Source organism: Cupressus sempervirens, chromosome 8 (genome assembly GCF_028749045.1).
Source record: "Cupressus sempervirens isolate cs-2001-9-10 chromosome 8, ASM2874904v1, whole genome shotgun sequence".
NCBI lineage: Eukaryota > Viridiplantae > Streptophyta > Pinopsida > Cupressales > Cupressaceae > Cupressus > Cupressus sempervirens.
The window spans coordinates 69,833,623-69,846,560 of record NC_143125.1 but is presented as its reverse complement, the minus strand read 5'-3'; the positions used below and the strand labels follow the sequence as shown (position 1 = coordinate 69,846,560).

The window sequence follows — 12,938 nt, the reverse complement described above, 5'->3', positions numbered from 1 at the left end:
ATTTGCATTTTCATCTACATTTTTGACACAATGGGCATTTGAAAACAAAGTCATCATCAGAGTTTCTTCAAATTACTACCCAAAAGGAAATGGGGTAGCAGAGCCTACAAAAAAAAATTTGATCACTGTAATAAAATGACATGTGAAGGAGAACCCTAGTGATTTGTATACACGATTGAAATATGCCTTGTGGACAGATCGAGTCAGAGTGAAAAAGGCCTTGGGTACTTCTCCCTATTTACTTGTTTACGGGCAAGAACTGATATTCCCGCTCAATCTCAAGATTCCTATTTTAAAATTCATGAGTGGGTATGTTGATGACACTGACAAAGTACAAATCTGATTGATGAATCTTCTGGAAATGGAGGATAAATTAAAAACTACATTAGAACACATTGCTAAACATCAAGCTATTGTCAAGAGATGGTTTGACAAGAGGGCCACGATAAAATCCTTCAGGATTTCTAGCCTAGTCCTTCTTTGGGATAAGGCAAGAGAAAAGCTGAGAAGCCATACCAAGGTCATAACACAACACACTTCCAACAAAAGTCATAATTTTTTGACATAATGCAGTCATTTATGAGGTTGGGAAGCTTTTTTTTTACTCATGACCTAGAAAAGAGGGGTTTTGATAGGTTTAAAATGGTTAACGTTGACTCTTGCTCCCTGTGATTGCATTTGCAATTTCAAAGGAACCTACACATGAATGTGGAAGTGACCCAATGATCTAGCCGAACAATGAGTATTGATAATGGTTTGAAGGATAGATTGATTATTATCTCCTTGTCATGTGCCATCGCATCCATTCTGGGTATTGCCATACTACATCACTACCTACATATCAATTGTTTGCAAATATGTCTATTTTAGTTGTTTAACAAATATAAGGAAATTATGGTTGTAAAAACTATGGTTAGACTATTGCTAAAAGTTTGTTAAAATGTTCACGTGTTTTAAAATCATTCGGACAATTTTTATTCATATTTTTATTTCTTGAAAAAAGGTTTTCCACTGTTCCTCAACATTAAACCCATAAATGGTTATGTATTCTATCAACTATAAGAACACTTCCTTACATATTCCTTTCTGAAATTTGCCCCAATGAGACCACAACAAGAGCTCAAGCAATGAGCTTGTGAATATGTGAGTTTTCTATTACAAGCTTAGGTTTGCAATGTGTGAACCTATGTTGTTAGGAATTTCCCATGATTATTGCATTTATATCAACCTCTACTATCACAAAATTTGAAGTAAAATACATCTAAAAGAAATAGTATGAGGCCGCATTTGAATGACCCACTAAAATAAATTTGAATAATTTGAAAATGGATGCACTACAAACTAGTTACAAACCTTTTGTGACAATTTATTAGTGTGGATAGCCATCATCATATTCCTAACTTGGTTTTTGTCACCATGAATAGGCCTTCCAGATGAAGTGATAGGGTTGATCTTCTCCTCCCAACAATGAGAAACTCCTCTAATAGCTTAGACCCTCAAACGTTCCTCAAATAGAATTGGATGCCAAACTAAGTGACTAAAAATTAAATCACAGTTATAATACCCTGCTATAGGTGGCAAAAAAATAGGGTGGCAGGCTTTAAAAAATCATAAACCCATAGACCATGATCATTCTCCAATCTGTAATGCCCCGCCAAGGCATCCAAAGAATTTCACTAAGTTTACCAAACATTTTTTTTTTTTTTAAACATGAAAGTAAAACCATTCATAACATTTGCGAAAGCAATAGCAACAATTCAAATGAAAGTAAACATAACATACATAACAAGTTACATTCTTTAGGGATCCCTTAACGTTGAATCACATCTAAATTAACTATTCATCTAACATCACATCCTTATGAAATAAAAATGATACATCCAACATCCTTAAACCATATACAAGTGTCCTTTTTTATAATTACATTTTAGTTTAGCTCAATCATCCACTGTACATGTTACAAGGTATGAAAGGCTTAAAAGAATAAACATCCATGTAAATAAAGTACATCATCCAATATTAATTCATGATGCAATTAAAGTAAATGAAACCACATGGTACATCATCACAAATGATATAAACATCCATCATAAAAGATAACTATATGTCACAAACATAAATAATTAAGTGCATGGTTCCTCCCAATCATTAATAGCATCATTAGACCATCATGGATCCTAGCCATCCCTCCATGTGTAATATTCCTAACATACTACAACATATGCAAAAAGTAATCTAACATGCAAATATAAGTATCAGATAACAATATCTAACATATGCAAATCACCAATATAAGAAACATACCAGTAAATACATCCATCTTAAGCTATATTATCTATCATAATGAACCAAGAATAGAATGAAGATAAATACCAACCAAGAATGCTCCAGCTATGGTGTCTCGATGGATCTCAAATGATAAGAGTGGAAAATACACTACCACCCAACCGCGTGGAACCTAAGTGGTCCACTCCCATCGTGCTGAAGAGATAATCTCAAGTCCCAAACAGGCTATCCAAATCACAAAGCATAAATCTCTATAGTCCAGGAATCCTAAAAGTATACTAACTCAAAGTTTCCATCACACAAAACTGACATCTAATACCTAGAGGCACACAATGACATGTAAGAAACCTACTATGCAAGTGGGAAAGTGTCATCACAATTATCACGTACAAGTTATCCTGGTAGTCAGCTAAACTCGACGGGTCCTTACTGATCTCATGCGGCCACTACTATCCTCTCATACTGACGAGGCATACTATGGAATGCATGGTCACAACCATGCATTCTCACTACTCCCATCCTAGCCTGTACAAGCGCTCAAGGCATGGGCAAGAACATCAAAGCAATTATCTTTTTAGGTTCATTTAATCCCCATTTAATGTGTAAATGTTATCACTTATCAACCAAACTTACAATGAGTTACCCTGGCAGCCACTTAGGGCCCTGGCCTCCATTGCAAGCCACTTCCCGACACTACAAGTAGATTACCTACCCTAAGCTCATGGAATCATAAATCTCAAAATCACAAAAGATAATTCATAATAACATCATCAAATATGCATAAAAGCATCAAATATCCATAAGAATCATCACATCTCCAAGATAAAAATCATCAAATTTCCATGAGCATCTAAAAAGCATCCATAGAAAATCATGACCACAATAGTTCTCTATTGGCAATTGAAGGCATCACTGATAATCATAAGTATCCATTGGTTCTCAATAACCAAAAATATATCTCAAGATAAATCACAATATCTATTGGTTCTCAACAGGCAACTGAGAATATCTCAAAATCATACTGATCGAAGACTCCAAAATGGTTGAGTCAAACATGTCACAACATGACATCATCAAGAAATAAATCAACATTTTAGTCCCATCATGGCAACTAGAAAATAAACCAAGGATAACTGATCGATGACTCAAAAATGATTAGCTCAAGTGTCTCATACACATACATCTCAGCTTTACACATGAAGACTGATGAATAATAACAATCAATAAATAAAAACATTTCATAGAGCATACGATCACATTACCATGGTTGGGCTTATAAAGATCGATACCAAATAAAATCAACATGCCATCACATCTCATAACTCTCGAGCCTCTGGTAACAATCTAGGACTAGTCAACACTAGTCAACCCAAAAACCCAAAACAAGAAGCATATAGAATACATGATGCAAACACATGTTTTGGTTTACTAATTCACATAGTTGTATAATCTGTGGAGTTTCAGTTTTCTGTTTGCAAATATACTTTCAAGTGTCTTAAGTTTCATCATTTGACCTACAAGTCAACCCATTTGTTCCCCGATAGCATTATTCTTCCATTATTAAGAATTACATTCTAAAAATAACTTAAGGATAAATATTCACTAAACTGATCATCATTGACTTTTAATTAAATTGTCTTCTCTATTTAACCATGATCCATATTCTAATTGATTAACCTTTCAACTTTTCTAGGATCATTATTCGTTATATTATAAGAGGACCAATTATCATTTTTCAAATAAGAGATTATAACTTCATTAGAACGATCAATTAATATTGGTTCACAATCCTTGACCTTTTATCATTCTAATAATTCTCAATTATATATTACTAAGTCTTCACCATTAAAATATCTAAAGTTGTTATTCAAGTCATAAGAATAAGATCTATCAACTTGATATCAATATTTCTACAATCTCATTAAAAGAATTATATCAATTAAATCTCTATTACATAACTTAATTATTAATTAAATCCAATTAGCTCTCGTTAATTGATTTAATTAATAATTTCACAACCAAGCCATCAATCTAATGAGTATTAGTTGACTAAAAATAGTTTGTACGTCAAAGTCAACTTCAATCCAATACACAAATAATAATATTTAATAATAATAATATTAACAAGTTATTTTAGAAATCTTATCCATAATGACTACATTCATCTTTCTTAACGATTTCGTATTAATGATAATCATTTCAAGTTAAAACTCTATCACATAATATAATTATATTGACAACTCAATGAATATCAATTGACTAAATCAATTATAATCCAACTCCAAAAATTATTATCTTTTACAAAACTTCAATCAATAAATAATCTCCACTAGATTAACTCTAATCAAATTTGTTGATATCTATTTAAACCATTATTTATTAATGGTTTGCTAGTCCTTACAAACATTAATAAATAATAAACTCCTCAAACTATAAATACTCAATCTATAGAATCTTTCCATAAATTTATTAGTTAATATTTGGCTAACTCTTAACTCCATTAAGGTATTTAGACATATTAACCAATAACATAATAATTTAGTCTTAATCCAATATCATTCAGAGTTTCTAAATTTAAATCAACATAATATAAATTATCATCTTACAATTATTTAATCAATATTACAATCAACCATTAGACTCCATTTTCTAATTGTTCTAATAATATTTTGTCTATATAAATGTTGTTTGAAAAAGATCCCTATCACAAACCAATAAGACTCATTGTAGATTTTAACACGAATAATCTCCAAATTCTTAACATTATCATCTTCATTAAACAACTCTAAAATTGTTTAATATATATTAAATAGTATTCAATACACATTATGAAAAGTCCACTATATAAACTATATTAAAATCTCTTTTCTTTTAATTTTCTCTCATTTAAAAATCCATTTACTTAGATTGACTAATAATTAATTACACTTCTTATACTATTAACTAATCTTAAATAAATTTGATTTAATTAGATTAGATAATAAACCATATAAAACTAATGCATATTAATAAGATTCTAATAAAGGAAGATTGCAATAATATCTTTAATTCATTCCATGCTTTGATATATTATTTTTGTGAAGTTTAAGCATAAAGAACTCTTGGTTATGAGAAATGGAGAAATATCTATCCTTGAATAAAAAAGTCTCAGTACGACGGCCATATCTCCCTAATGAACCATTGGATCAGACTAAAATTGAAATATTTTGGAGAGAGCCAAGTTGCGCCACTTCTGACCGGAGCAATCGAATAAATTCGATCACAATAAAAAGTTATGAATGACTGAGTTTGGGTCTATCCAAGGGGCAGCGATAGGACAATTTGTGATGAATTAAGAATTTCCTCTTACAATAATTGTTCTCTAAATTTAACCATAAAAGGGTTTATTTATACGCATCTAAAAATATAATTGATAGAAAAATTACATCTAATTATTCGAATTTTCACAATAAAATTTTTATTTTAATTCCAAATCTTGTCTTTCTAATTTAATATAAATTTAAACCCAAACCCGATTCATATCTAATTATTTCTCCTTAATTGGATCTAGGGTTTTTCTATTATTTTCTTTGCAACCAATTAAAATATCTAGATTTCAATTCAAATTGTAGATTCAACCACAAAGAGTATTCAGACACATATAACAGACACGATGAAGATAGGAAGAAGAATAGTGCAAAGAGAATATGCAAATGACATGAGTGCACCTAGACACTGATGCTAATCTGCGATGCCTCAGAAGTCTATAGAAAATCCCTTCCTTCTCCATCATTCGTAATTCTTCCAAGATCCAAGCCAACCGAATCCTTCAAGTGACTAGAAGTTCTAGAAGAAGCATGAAAGCATATAGAAGCATATGAGTATGTAAAAATATATGAGCATGTAAGCTTCAACCTTCCATTTTTAGCTTGAAGCTTGTAACTTGTAGCTTGTAGCTTCCATTAAGCTTGTCCAAACATACTAGGAGAGCCTCTATTTAAAGACCTCTAAGATGCATCTAGAGTGTCTCTAGAAACAACTAGAAGATAAGCATGACAACCAAGCATGGGTCTTCTCCAACCTTCTAGATAAGTCTTAAGGTTGTAGACACTATGTGCTCAAATAAAATGCTAACTTCTAAGTGTAGACAACTTGTGCATTCTTAGAGTACAAACCCCTGTGTTGTCTACATGACAACTCTCGAGAATTTTCCAACTCCTATGTGAGAAAATATTAATATAATATTTAATTTACTCTTTCCAATTTAATTAATTAATTTATTAAATCTCATGCACTAACTTTAATAATTCCACTTTTCAATCTTAATATATTTATATTTTAAGCACATGAAATCTAGAATCTTTTAATAATTTTAAATATATTTTCCACTTTTAAATTTCATTTTCCAAAACTTTATTGCTAAAATATTTATTAGCTTTAATAATAATATTATTTAGTCATTTATTTAAAAATGAGCTCCAAATATATTATTATTAAAATAAATATTGTCACATTCCAAATTTAATATTATAACTTTTATTTTCAAATTTAATTATTTTATTTAATTAATTTCCTAATTAATTAAATAAAATAAATATTAAAATATCATATTAATTTTTCATTAAATTAAACCATTAATTAAATCTTTTAATTAGACTTAATTAATAGAAAATACATCAAAGACTCATAAGGTAAAAATACGAAAACCCATCATAGCCAAAATACATACAAAATCAAACCAAGGGTTTAAATCACGAATTATGTCATCTGACATATTCGAAGGGTACTCAACTTAGATACTTGTCCTAATTTTCCAATTAGGACAAATGGCTTAAAGGGTTTGGATTTGGACTTGAGAACTTATCTCCCCTCTCTTATTATTGAGATAATGTGATAGGGTACACTCATCCTAACAATTCAGGAAAGTCGATACCCGGTACCTGCAACCTACATAAAAACTATGTATGTACAAGCACAATATACTAATCTAAACAGGCAATGGTAGGAAGTGGTGCATCATGTACATCTCGACTAGCATGTGACTACGACTCTCTTCCTTAACCACATCAGAAACGCCATACAAAAGCAAACATGCACACCATACACATGCAAGTATACGGTAAGTATCCATAAGAAAACACATATGATAATAAATCATCTTACTAATCATCATCAATAATTGCAAACACTAAGAATAATCATCATACATACATGAAATGTAGAGTCTAAGTAATCTCATCACATAATAAATTGAATCCATAGCACAATATCTGATAATCTCAAAAGAATGCTACTAACCAACAACATAAAACTAGCTCTAAAAGAGTTCAGCAATGATAACAAAATGCGAACCAAGGGCAAGCACTACACAATCCACATTGTGAACACCTGTGGGCACACCCTAATGGTTAGATGTCACTTTATGAAGCAAAAAATAACCTATACTTACAGTGAATCAACCAAATAGCCTCATGCCATGCTACAATAACTCTTATGGCCTATGCTGATGTGTTTGGCTTATTCAGTAAATCAAACACTACAAAGAACTTAAGGAAATCACTTGCAAATGAGGCTCTAGTAGTTAACCTTGGAAATATTACCCATAATCATCATTTCTTGCCTAGTGGTCTCAAATGAAGGGGCACAACCTCCTCTTGGAAGGGTATAGCTAGGAAAAACTAACCAAAAAACTCATGAGTAGTAGTGTGATTGATGAGTAGCCCATAAAATAGATAATTTAGAGAGCTCACAAAAAAGGCACGCTTGAAAACACAAGGATTAAACTCCTGCTCACTTCAGTCTCCCATGCGAAAACAAAATGAACACTGCCCCATCCTTTTTTAATATCACATCATATGTTTGGAAGGTCAAAATTTTGACTATCAATTTAACCATGGTAAAAATTTTGATGATATCAGGCCCATTTTGAAAAAAAAAATGAATTTAACAACTCAAATAGGCCTTTGGTCAAAAAATTTGGTCAAAAATGGGGCCTAATGTACCAGTGATCTCCAGCCCAACAACCAAGCCCACCTAAAACCATTACCGAAGAGGATGAATTATCACAAGAAAAGAAGGAATCTTCTGTTTCAAATGGAGATCTTGTATGTTCCAAACATGATACTATTGATTCAATGATCAATATAGAACTTAAAATTCCTATAATAGAGAAAAATATAGGTAGATGGCATAGCTCATTTGAATCTGCAAAAGGGGATCATTCAGATAACAATTTGCAAGGAAATCCATCAGTTCCTAGCTGTATGGCTTCCATTAAGTCATTGAAGGCAAAGCTTCATGCTCAAGCTTCTCCAAGGATGAGTCCAAATGTTCAAGAGAAGACCATTGGTATGCTAAGAAGACACTCTCTTCCATCATCACCCAATTTGAAGCAGTCTTCAGTATCTCCAAGAACTCACAGAGTGCTGCCACAAGTTCAAGCAAGGAGTAGAAGTGAGTATTCTCTTAGTGTTGGTCGGAAGTTAACCTTATTATTGAGATTATATCCATAGTTTCTTATTTTTAGCCCATTTGGGTTTAAGTTTTAACTTGTCATTCACTTGGTTTTAATATGGCAAGTACTTTGCAGACTAAAAATGTTTCTTTATGATTGTAGAAAAGACAATTCATGTTCAGGCTAACTAGTAGAGGTGATAAGTATTGAGCCTATCTTGATATTTAGTGCATTTACAGCATCCATGAGTGTCTTTTTGTGTGGTTTACAAGTTTAGAGTGTATTGTGCTTTATATGCCTTGAAATGTCAAGGAATCCTTGAGCTCAAAATCCAGCTATAATGTATATAGAAAGCAGCCCCTATGACATATTTATGATGTTTGCTTTCTGAAATACATTCTTTATGGGTTTACATTCTGAAATAAAAGAAAATCTTTTGTTACAATGTGTTAAAATCCCAAAAGCTCTCAGCAATAGTTAATAATCTTCAGAATACATTTCTTAAATCTCAAACATTTCTCTATCCCCATGCTAAATCTATTAGAATTATATGCAGGAAAATAAAAAAACAATATATCATTAAAAATGTGAAAAGAAGGAACATTTTTCTGTCGAGACTACCAACAGTCACTAGGAGATGATGAGAGGAAGCATGACGGGTGTAAGACCAAAGACAATCTGCTACATTGGCCCTGAAGTATTAAATATGATGTTTTTTTTTGTTCTATAATATCATGAAATTCACAAGGAAGAAGTGCAAATAAACACAAACACTTGATTCAATCACATCTAGCCCTAGTAAATCCTAAAAGCCACCATGGAGATGAAGCACCAAGTGAAGTGTGGACTCCTATTGAATATTATAATCTACAAGGGTATGCCCATCTTCAAGATGCTTACCAACAAAAATGAGTCTCTATTGATCTGGCGAGATGCCCTCTTTGTCTTGAATCTTGGCCTTCATGTTATCAATGGTGTCAAAGCTCTCAACTTCATTTTTATGTTCTTTCCTATCAAAGTCTTGACAAAAATTTGCATGCCACCTCTAAGATGAAGGGTTGACTCCTTTTGGATGTTATAATCTACCAATGTCCGACCATCTTCAAGTTGTTTTCAAGCAAAAATGAGTCTCTGCCAATCTAGGGGAATGCCCTCTTTGTCTTGAATCTTGGCCTTCACATTGTTAATGGTGTCGGAGATTTCTACTTCAAGTGTAATGGTCTTTCCATTGAGATTTTTAACAAAGATTTGCATGCCACCCCTGAGATGAAGTACCAAGTGAAGGGTGGATTCCTTTTGCATGTTATAATTCGCTAGGGTTCACCCATCCTCGAGTTGTTTCCCAGCAAAGATAAGCCTTTTTTGGTCCAAAAGAATCCCTTACTTGTCCTAGATCTTATGTTTTACATTTTCAATGGTGTCTGAGCTCTCAACCTTGAAAGTAGTGGTCTTTCTTGTGAGGGTCTTAAAAAAAATCTGCATGTTGAAACTGAAGAGGAATAATAAAAAACCTATAGAGAGAGCTTCTTTGAACAACAAAAGAACCATGAAAGAGTCTCTTGGGGTAAAATGCAGACAAGAGGATGGAGTGTATTATAGGGAGTAGTCACAAGGAACTACGGGATCAACCAATTGGGCCCCCGCACAAATGGGAAGTTTAAATGTTTGTTTTTTTGTTATAACATAATGCGATTTTTTGAAGTTGGTCGAAATGAAAACATAAGTTGGTCAAAATTTCAACCAACATGGGAATGAAAACAAGAAAAAAAGAAGGAATCATGGCTTTGGTAAAATAAATTGGTAGAAAAGCAAGTTCAAATGTACTAGTGTAAGCTATTTCATAGATATTTTTCAAAAAAAATTTGATCTAAGTTACTAATTTTTCTAAACTATCAAAGTTAGTTGATATTTAATTGATAATGAACCTATGATGAGTTAAACTCATATTTGAAAGTTTTAATTATTAAAATATGTATTAAAATTATAGTCGTTTCAAAGCTTGCTCTGAGCAGCACATTTTGGCAGTTTTTATTTTATAGTAGGAGATGATTTATCTGTAATTATGGGTGTCGAAAGAGGGAAAAAAAAATTAAAAGAAAAAAGGGACCAAAAAATGTAATTTTGTATTTTCGCTATGAACGTAATGTTCATAGCGAACATATTACTTATGTTCGCTATGAACATATGTTCATAGTGAACATGTGGCCAAAAAAATTTTGGGAGCCAAATTTTGAAATTGATATGTTTGTACTATAAATTTCAAAAAATTTATACAAAATATTTGTACAAACATTTAAAAAAATAAAAAATGCTGACATCAGCTTTAGACAGGTCAGCTTAAAAATAGTGAAGTTGTACTATAAATTTCTTAAAGCGACATTTTTATATAGTTATTGCACAAAATTTATGTTAAGTCAAGGAGTAAATGTTTATTTTTTTTATGATTTTATAATGGAAAACAAGAAAGGAAGGAAAAAAAATATGGAAGGAAGAGATCTGATGAAGCAGAACAAAGAAAACTTCAAAAGACTATGGCACATTATCATCGAATTAAACAAGGTATGTAATATATATATATTTATTTATGATTTTGAATTTAATTAAGTTTCAATCTTATTTTTTATCTAATTTGATTTATTTATAAATTTGTTGTAGCCAATCAACAAGGTGAAGGAAATGTTAAAGAAGGCTCGACAGAAGGAGAAGAAGTGGAGATGGAAGAGAGGTCAGGAACACTCCCTACAGAATCTTAAACAATGAACCTATTTCTAAGAGGTCTCATTTTGCGGATTTGACTTCCATGGAATTGCGACCCAACTTTGTGCATTCATATTTGTAGCAAATACTATGGAAAATTTGTTTTTTCATAACTTCTTTTAATGCATCACTTTTTTTCTCTATTAATAAAAAAGGAAGGGCACTCATATTTATGTGGTCTCCATTGATATTTGATTCAATAAAAAAATTTAGTGCATGATTGGATTCATGAATGTTGTTGCAAATTTTGGCAATTTTATCATTGGCACACCTTCTATCAAATATTTTCCATAGTATCTATGTTACATTCTTTCTTATATGTGCATATAATCAAACAAATGTACTATTGGGAGATCCTTGTAGTATGAAAACCTACTAAATTGACTAGGATAACTTTTTATTCCTCTAAGAAGTTGGTCATTGATGCCTTGACAACCTTCACAAGCATCAATTACATCATTACTAAACAAAAGACAATATCAAAATATAAATTTCAAACAAAAATCATCAAATGAAAAGGCATTACCTCAACAATTTAGTCTATTGTAATCCAACTTCCATAGACAAGGTGTCATTCTACATGGCCTTGATGTTGTCTCTGCTTTCCCATAAAAAAGATATTTTTTTAGTAATTTTATACTTATGATTATTGTGGAGAAATTGACTAAACTCATCGAACACCTACTTTCCTAAACTTCTTGACTAATGAGATTGCCTCTTTGGACCACAAACTAGACATGTAAATTTCTCCTTTGTTTGAGGACATAAAAGGTCATGTATAATTATCATGCCAAACTTAAACATACAACAATAATGTGTAAGCACTATAAAAAACCAAAAATATGTGACCTTAACAATTTAACATACTACAAAACTGAGTTGGCATAGGAGCATTACGTATTGTCTATACAAGCATTGCATGGAATTGAAATTTTCTTTGTCATATTAGTCTAGAGATGTCATACATAGTGATGACATTCCATAACTTTAAAAACTCATCAATAATGGGCTCAATATGCATGTTTGTATCTTTAAATTGGTACTTACCGAGTTGAATGAATAGAAACATTACATAATTATTATGACCATTTTGATGTGGTGTTTATAAATTAATTTTGATAACTATTAAATGAAAATACCTAGTACAATCATTGACAACATTATTTAGTCCCTCTTTATCGACATCCAAGGAAGAATGTTATTGTTAATAACAAAATCATGCCACACTGAGTAAACAAATCTCATATATCTAAATGAATTGACACTATCTACTACCAATGAAACCTTCAAATTATGATGTTATTCTTTAAATACTAGTCAACTATCTTCTATGTCCTTCAATACAAAGCCATATGCAAGAATTCACATAATGTCATCTTGACATCTATTGCATGTATGGTAATCCATAAATTATGTCAAGCTAGTGCAATTGAATAAATGTTCAAAATTTGAAATAATCAGA

General features: G+C 31.5%; 1 pseudogene; it reads right to left on the bottom strand.

Annotated features, from left to right (window-relative positions):
- Positions 1–9,524: 9,524 nt before the first annotated feature.
- Positions 9,525–10,201, bottom strand: LOC149541663 (polyubiquitin 11-like; annotated as a pseudogene).
- Positions 10,202–12,938: the final 2,737 nt, after the last annotated feature.